Source organism: Papaver somniferum, chromosome 11, assembly GCF_003573695.1.
Source record: "Papaver somniferum cultivar HN1 chromosome 11, ASM357369v1, whole genome shotgun sequence".
In the NCBI taxonomy this organism is placed as follows: domain Eukaryota; kingdom Viridiplantae; phylum Streptophyta; class Magnoliopsida; order Ranunculales; family Papaveraceae; genus Papaver; species Papaver somniferum.
The window spans coordinates 44,755,011-44,764,187 of NC_039368.1; the positions used below are offsets into that span (position 1 = coordinate 44,755,011).

Below are 9,177 nucleotides of genomic sequence, written 5' to 3' on the forward strand. Positions count from 1 at the left end.
TTTTATTTGCAATAATTATATGATTATTTGCCTTCAACTATTATTGAATATGATTTTTATTTGAGTGATTGTGATCTATTTTGATGGAGTATGCTTAGTTTTAAAACTTTTGATGCTTCATACTTGGTATTTAAAATGATTACTTTTGAAAATCTACTTGTTGCAATATTTTAGAATCAAATTAAACAAGAAAATTGCATAAATATAAGTATTGGTTTAATCACTTTGAACTTGGAAAATAGTGGAATCTTAGCCTCAATGTTTCTTTTAGTATTGATATCATCTTTGATTGAGTTTGCTATAATTTTTAGTGAGTTTTCTATTTTAATATTAGAATTTAAGTCTAATTAATATCCTTTACAAGTCTGAGAATCGAACCACTTTTACCACTATCTACAAATCACATCAATTTTTGGCGCCGCCGATGCGGACTTGTTTTTAGGGTTTTAGATTTATTTTATTTTTATTTTTTATTTTATTTTATTTTTATTATTTTTGTCCTTTTTTATGTTTTTGGGTATTTATCTTGTGTCTACAGGTTCTGGATCATAAAGAAAATTGATCCAAGGAGTTTGGTGATTTCATAAAGACTTGGAGCTAAAGATTAAAGCAAAAAGAACGGAAAAGAAGACAATTTTATTTTAGACAATTTTAGTTTAGGGTTGTTTATTTTATTTTATTTTAAAAAAAACTGTATTAGGGTTTATTATTTTTGTAATTTTTCTTTATTTTTTTGGACTTTTGGACTTTGGGACATTATTTATTTTTTATTACCCCACGGAAGGGTACTTTAAATATAAACTGTTTGCAGAGAAGGAGGACAATTACGATATTGTCTCTGCACCTTGGGTTCGTATACTAGACATCGGAGTCAGTGGCCCGAGTCGACTACAACCGATTCATCCCCCGTCTGGAACGGGAGGTAAGATTATAAACACTCGCGAATCCCCTGTCAGCAAGTTACTGGACTCCTTCGTATGCATATATGTTGAGGACTGAATACGGACATCTATTTTTCTAGTAAAGGACAAGGCCTGGCCATACAAGATAAGGGTTCGGATTTCATCACCGTTCTCTTCTTGCCCGCTTTAGGAACACGTAGCCTACGCGAACCTAAGCCTAAAATTTTGACTAGAACGAGACCGATAGGGTAACGAGCTTAACAGGAAAGTCATTCGAAAAATATTGGTTACTCTTTTAAGCATACTTCGAAGTTCTTGACGGTTTCTGTAAGTTGAATGCGTGACTGCGCCGCCTTGTAATACCGGTGAGGCCTTGGGTATCAAAGCTCCACCGAGCTTCCCTCGCCTCTATTCAACTTACGGTAACTCGGATTGATTCCAGAGGGGTTTGCTTAAATTGTAACGAATTCCTGTTCGAAGGATTAGAAGCTGGTCTAGGAACAATCTAAGTGGATCCATCATGCTTTTTGTTTGCTAGAAATCAATAGGTTTGATTTGGTTGAGTCGGCCTTGATCTGTGTTTTCTTACCCTTCCAATTTAGAAAATTCTATTGTATGCCTGAACGTAAAAGAGACACACTAGGTAGATTTTTTTAAAGAGAAACCTAGTAGTTCGAAACATCTCGATTACCTTAATCTAGAAAGTCGGCTTTTGAAGAGTTGTTTTGAACGTTCTTTGACTGAGGAGAGAATCTTGTGCTCCGATAGCGCCAGAAATGAAACTTTAAAATCTTGTTGAATCCAACTAGGACTACCCGTCCTCGTGTATTAAGTTAGCTGAACTGGAGGCACCCTATGAACTGAAACCTGGGACCTTACAGATGCTCCCAATCTTTTTAGGGAAAGAAAATGAAAACCCTTATTACCATGTTAGGGATTTTGAGGAAATTTGTAGTACTCTAAGAATTAGAGGCTTAGATGATGATGCTTTGAAACTTAGGTTATTCCCATTTTCCCTGAAAGATAAGGCCAAGTCGTGGCTGTATAGTTTGGACTCCGAGTCAATTGAGACATATGAACAACTTACATCTGCCTTTTTCAATAAGTTTTTCCCTAGGCACAAAACATCGTCTATTAGGACGCAAATATGCACATTTTCACAACAAGAGGGAGAATCTTTATATAGGTATTTGGAAAGGTTCAATGATTTATTATCCCAGTGTCCTCATCATGGTTTAGAAAAGGTTAGGCTAGTTCAGATCCTTTATGAGGGTTTAGATTATTCCACAACGACCATGGTTGAGTCTCTATGCACTGGTGGATTTGAAAACCAAACTGTTGATGCGGCGATGGAATTTTTTAATGAAATCGCCGAAAAAACCCAGCAATGGGAAAATAGTAGGGCACCCCAGAAAACAATTCTTTTAAGTAGAGGAAACGTTAATAGGGTAGAAGGAGGCTATGAATCAGATGCCAAAATTGCTGCTATAGCAAAAAGGTTAGAAGCCTTAGAAGTGGGCCAGACTAGTGGTAGAGTGGAGCCTTTTTGGGAAGGCCAGAATATTGAAGAGCAGGCCAATGCTCTTTATAATAACACTAGATTTGATAACCGTCAAAAGATTGACCCATATTCAGAAACCTATAATCCTGGTTGGAGAAACCATCCGAACCTTTCGTGGTCTAAGGGCCAAAGTCAAGGTCAGTTTAGTAATTCTAATGCTCCCCCAGGTTTTGGCTATACTAAGAATCCTTCAGGACTAGCTCAGTTTCAGAATCAGTCAGATAAGAAAATCCTAAGTTTAGAGGAATCTCTCGCCTTGTTAACTCAGCAAACTGCAAAATTCCAGTTATCCGTAGAACAGAGTCTACAAGCTAGTAACAGGATAGGACAAGAAAATAGTCAGGCTATTTCCGAGTTAAAAACCCAGGTTGGTCTGATAAGTGATTCTTTGAGAGAAAAAGGTAAGTTTCCTAGTCAAACACAACCCACAACCTAGAGGAGTTCATGAATTAGGTGCAAAACCATCGAATCAATTGAATGTTAGAACCCTTAGAAGTGGTAGAGTTGTAGACAATAAGGTAACCATGCCCGATAGTGAACATACTGTAGTTCACCCCTCAGGATCTCACCTCTCAGGACCAGTAGCTGAAGAGACTGATAAAGTTTCTGATGATGTGAATTCGGTTCCTGAAAGGTCTGATTTTAGGCCTAGAGCCCCATTTCCTCAGCTATTAGTACCAACAAAGAAGGAATCGAACTTTAATGACATAGTGGAGGTTTTTAAGCAAGTTACCATAAACCTTCCCTTATTAGATGCAATTAGGCAAATTCCTGCTTATGCCAAGTTCCTTAAGGATATGTGTACGCGAAAGCGAAAACTTAGCGTCCATAAGAAAGCCTTTTTAGCTAGTCACGTAAGTTCAATCATTCAGAACACCACAACTCCAAAGTACAAAGACCCAGGTTCTCCTACCATTGCTTGCACAATAGGTAACTTCCGGGTAGAAAAAGCTTTACTTGACTTAGGAGCCAGTGTGAACTTACTGCCATTCCATGTATACTTACAGCTAGGACTTGGTGAAATGAAACCTACTCAGATGACACTGCAGTTAGCTGATAGGTCTGTTAAAATCCCTCGAGGTGTTATCGAGGATGTTCTTATTGAGGTCGACAAGTTTATTTATCCAGTGGATTTCGTGGTCCTAGATACCCAACCTGTCCCTGACCCAGAGAACCAGATACCTGTGATTTTAGGTCGCCCATTTTTAGCTACGTCTAATGCGATCATTAACTGTCGAAATGGTGTGATGAGTTTATCTTTTGGTAATATGACTATGGAGATGAACATTTTTAATGTCAGTAAGCAACCTCATGAGCTAGATGACACATGTGTTGAGGAGGTGAACATGATAGAAGCCTTAGTTCAGGAGTCATTACCAAACATCTTGTCTGAAGACCCATTAGAAAGTTGTCTATCCCATTTTGGTTTAGATTTTGACGACGATAGCACTATTGAACAGGTGAATGCTCTATTAGATTCTACCCCTGTGTTAGACACTGATAGATGGAAAGCTAGGTTCGAACCGTTACCAGTTTCTGAGACTACCCTAATTCCTTCTTTAGAAGAGCCCCCAAAGTTGGACCTTAAACCACTACCCGATACTCTAAAGTATGTGTTTTTAGGCCCATCTGAGACTTTACCTGTGATTGTAGCTTCCAATTTGGATAGTGATCAGGAAAGTAGGCTAGTAAATGTACTTCAAGACAATAAGGAAGCTTTAGGGTGGACTATAGCAGACATTAAGGGTATAAGTCCTACTGTGTGTATGCATCAGATTCATTTAGAGGAAGACTCCAAACCTTCTAGGGAGATGCAACGTCGACTGAACCCTAACATGAAAGAGGTAGTTCGAAAAGAGGTGCTTAAGTTGTTAGATGCGGGTATTATTTACCCAATTTCAGAAGTAAGTGGGTCACCTGTTCAGGTTGTCCCCAAGAAATCAGGTATCACTGTAGTCCAGAATGATAATAATGAATTAATCCCAACCCGAGTGACCACGGGATGGCGTGTGTGTATTGACTATAGGAAATTGAACAAGGTCACAAGGAAGGATCACTTTCCCCTTCCTTTTATCGACCAAATGCTAGAGCGATTAGCTGGACATAGTCACTATTGCTTCTTAGATGGCTACTCCGGTTATAATCAGATCGTTATTGCCCCAGAAGACCAAGAGAAAACCACTTTTACCTGTCCCTTTGGTACCTTTGCGTATAGACGCATGCCTTTCGGGCTATGTAATGCCCCTGCAACTTTTCAGCGTTGTATGATGAGCATATTTTCTGATATGGTAGAACGGTTCTTAGAGGTCTTTATGGATGATTTTTCAGTGTTTGGTTCATCTTTCGATGAGTGCTTGCATCATTTGACATTAGTGTTGACTAGGTGTAAGGAAAAAAATTTAGTGCTTAATTGGGAAAAATGCCATTTCATGGTTAAATCAGGAATTGTATTAGGGCACATCGTCTCTTCAAAGGGTATAGAGGTAGACAAAGCCAAAGTTGACCTTATTAAGACTTTACAGGTCCCAAAAACCGTAAAAGATATTAGGTCATTCCTAGGGCATGCAGGTTTTTACCGTCGATTCATTAAGGATTTTAGCTTGATTTCTAGACCTCTTTGCAATTTGCTTGCAAAAGATGTTAAGTTTGTCTTTGATGATGCTTGTTTAGAGGCTTTTGAGAAGCTTAAAACTTTACTCACTACTGCCCCGATAGTCCAGGCACCTAACTGGAACCTACCCTTTGAGATTATGTGTGATTCTTCAGATTATGCTATAGGCGTCGTTTTAGGACAACGAAAACAAATTACTTCATGTGATTTATTATGCTAGCAAAACTCTGAATGATGCCCAAATGAACTACACAACTACCGAGAAGGAACTTTTAGCCATCGTGTTTGCCTTGGATAAGTTTAGGTCCTACCTATTAGGTTCTAAGATCATAATCTATACAGATCATGCTGCTTTGAAATACCTTTTATCTAAGAAGGATACCAAACCTAGATTGATTAGATGGATCCTATTGTTACAGGAATTTTCCCCAGACATTAGAGACAAAAAGGGTGCAGAAAATGTAGTAGCAGATCACTTGTCTAGGCTAGTTGTTAGTTCCCCTAGTGATTCCCTTCCTATAAGGGATAGCTTTCCTGATGAACAATTGTTCTCTGTTTCCCAATCACCTTGGTATGCAAATATAGTGAATTATCTTGTTACTGGTCGAACCCCTCAACATTGGGGTAAGCAAGATCGTTCTAGGTTTTTAGCCGAGGTTAAGCATTTTTTTGGGACGATCCTTATCTGTTTAAGTATTGTCCGGACCAGATTATTAGGAGATGTGTATCTGAGAGTGACCAGTCTAGTATTATCTCCTTTTGTCATGAACATGCATGTGGGGGTCATTTTAGTGCTAAGAAGACTGCTGCTAAGATTTTGCAGTGTGGATTTTACTGGCCTTCGTTGTTTAAAGATTCCCATAGTCATTGTGTTTCTTGTGAGCGTTGCCAGAAGTTAGGAACCATTTCCCGTAGAAATATGATGCCTTTGAACCCTATTTTAGTGATTGAGGTCTTTGATGTGTGGGGCATTGATTTTATGGGTCAATTTCCTATTTCGTTTGGTTATCTTTACATACTTGTCGTTATAGACTATGTGTCTAAGTGGGTTGAGGCGGTTCCGTGTAGAACGAATGACCACAGGGTCGTAGTCCAGTTTTTGAAAGAGAATATACTTACACGTTTTGGTACGCCGCGAGCTATAATTAGTGATGGAGGTTCACACTTTTGTAATAGACCGTTTTCTATTTTAATGAAAGAATACGGTATTACCCATAAAGTAGCAACCCCATATCACCCTCAGACTAGTGGTCAGGTAGAGGTTTCCAATAGGGAACTTAAACGTATTCTAGAGAAAACAGTTAATCCAAATAGGAAAGACTGGTCGTCGAGGCTTACTGATGCCTTATGGGGTTACCGTACTACGTTTAAGACACTCATTGGAATGTCACCTGATAGACACATTTTTGTGTCTAATTTGTCCTCAATGTCTGTATTGTTGGAACTCTATTTTTGTACTAATATTGTGTTTTTATGTATTTTTAGGAAATAAACATTTTTGGAAAATTCGGCTCGAAAAGTTGATTTTGTCACCCGGAGGACAAGTGTTATTCGGACTCTCGCTTTTGGATAAGGGGTAACCTAATTACTAAGGGGAACCCCCAGGTCACCCCAAGGCAGCTGCTATTCGCACCCCAGTTCTGGTTAGGGGGGAGGACATCTTCTTCCCAAATTCAAAAACCAAAATTGGCGGGAAAAATTGTTATCAACTGGCAGATTTAGGGTTGGCAGTTTGGACGGGATTAAAGGAGACTCAATGACCCAAATTGATTGGGTTTGTTCCTAGGGCCTAGACAGAGCTGGTATGGGTGTTCAAATCGAGTTAGATTGGGTAGGATAATCGTGGGATGCGAAAACAGGGAAGTTGAGTTATTCTCGGCATTTTCTTGTTTATATGGAAGTTACGTGACCAAATGGGTAAGAAGTTATCCTGTTTGATTTGAATACATCCTATGAAGATTTGGAGAGGTTAAAACAAGCCAGCAGACGCGTTCATGGAAAGAAAATTTCTTGGGAATATTTTCATTCACTGCCGAGTAATGGGAAGATTTTTTGGATTAGTGAGAAGTTATTCTTGGTCCAAAGGTGTATAAATATAACTCTTGGGTTAGAATAGAAGATGTCGAGAGTTTGGGGAAGCTTTGGAGGCTACAGAGTGAAGAAAAATCGAGTTGCAGAGCCACCATTTCTGCTGCTGCAACTCAAGAACACGAAGAACATTAGTTAAGACCGGACCAGTTAGAAAAAAGAAAAAAAAGTTAAGACCGGACCAGTTAGACCAATCGGAATAAGTATTAACACTTGGATAGCAATACGCGTGTGTTTTCCCTGTTCCGTCGCCTAAGCAAGCGTGGAATGCAGGACCCGTGGGAACTATCGTGTAATCTGCTGACAAGAAGCATGCGCTTGGATCAAAAAGATCTATTCATGCCGTTAAGTTTAAAAAAAATGGTTATTGTTCTGTGTAGTCAACTGCTGGTTCCCTTGTATTTGCCAGTTTGTTGATCTAGATTTAACTTATTGACCGCTGGTTCCCTTGTATATGCCAGCAGTGTTGATATTAGTCATACCGGTATCTCAGTCCATTAGGATAGGTTCATTTTAGCAGTGGCCTTCAGACATATATGTGAAACATTGATCATTTGGTCAACATCAACACCATCTATGTTTTTCTATTTCCATCTCTTAATCTTTCCATGTGATTAGTTTGACTCCGAATATGATGTCCATAGTGCAACTATCTGATTAGAGCTCTGTCACTTATATATGAATTTTAGTATGCTTGAGTGCAAACTCGTGTACATCAATTGGAATTTCGCATCAGGGTACTTCCTCTTGTAGTCAATAAGTATGCCAACCAAGGAGATTCTTTAGTGCCTTCCAAGGTTCGTTGTAGATAGCTAGGGTCTGGAGTAATGGTTTTGTAGGCACACCTCTGGTAAACCCTCCCGAGATTAACTCGGTTTTATTTATTTTTTATTAGTTTTGCTCGAGGACTAGCAAATAATAGGTTTGGGGGTATTTGATAGATACATTTTTGTGTCTAATTTGTCCTCAATGTCTGTATTGTTGGAACTCTATTTTTGTACTAATATTGTGTTTTTATGTATTTTTAGGAAATAAATATTTTTGGAAAATTCGGCTCGAAAAGTTGATTTTGTCACCCGGAGGACAAGTGTTATTCGGACTCTCGCTTTTGGATAAGGGGTAACCTAATTACTAAGGGGCACCCCCAGGTCAACCCAAGGAAGCTGCTATTCGCACCCCAGTTCTGGTTAGGGGGGAGGACATCTTCTTCCCAAATTCAAAAACCAAAATTGGCGGGAAAAATTGTTATCAACTGACAGATTTAGGGTTGGCAGTTTGGACGGGATTAAAGGAGACTCAACGACCCAAATTGATTGGGTTTGTTCCTAGGGCCTAGACAGAGCTGGTATGGGTGTTCAAATCGAGTTAGATTGGGTTGGATAATCGTGGGATGCGAAAACAGGGAAGTTGAGTTATTCTCGGCATTTTCTTGTTTATATGGAAGTTACGTGACCAAATGGGTAAGAAGTTATCCTGTTTGATTTGAATACATCCTATGAAGATTTGGAGAGGTTAAAACAAGCCAGCAGACGCGTGCATTGAAAGAAAATTTCTTGGGAATATTTTCATTCACTGCCGAGTAATGGGAAGATTTTTTGTATTAATGAGAAGTTATTCTTGGTCCAAAGGTGTATAAATATAACTCTTGGGTTAGAATAGAGGGTGTCGAGAGTTGGGAGGAGAAGAGAGGAAGCTGCAGAGGAAGAATCACGAATTCTCTCTGCTACTGCTGCTGTTCGTGATGAAGATGAAGAACATGAAGAACGGACTCGCAAGGGCAGTGGTTTATCAACAGTGAGAAAGACTCACAGGCGTGGGTCGTAGGTGTGAGTCTTAGAACCACAGCGACAATAACACTTCTCTTTTATCGTTCATTTGTGACGCTTACTGTGGGTCGCAGATTACAGTTTTACACCATTTTCTCCTTTTCTCTTCATTGTAAACACCATTTGAGCAATAAATAAATATTTTGAGCGTGTTTTTATCATGATGAGATAAACCCAACACTGGGATGA

General features: G+C 39.1%; 1 pseudogene; it reads right to left on the minus strand.

The window, feature by feature from the left end:
• Window positions 1-2,039: 2,039 nt before the first annotated feature.
• On the minus strand, window positions 2,040-2,139 carry LOC113325513 (annotated as a pseudogene).
• Between the last annotated feature and the right edge of the window lie 7,038 nt (window positions 2,140-9,177).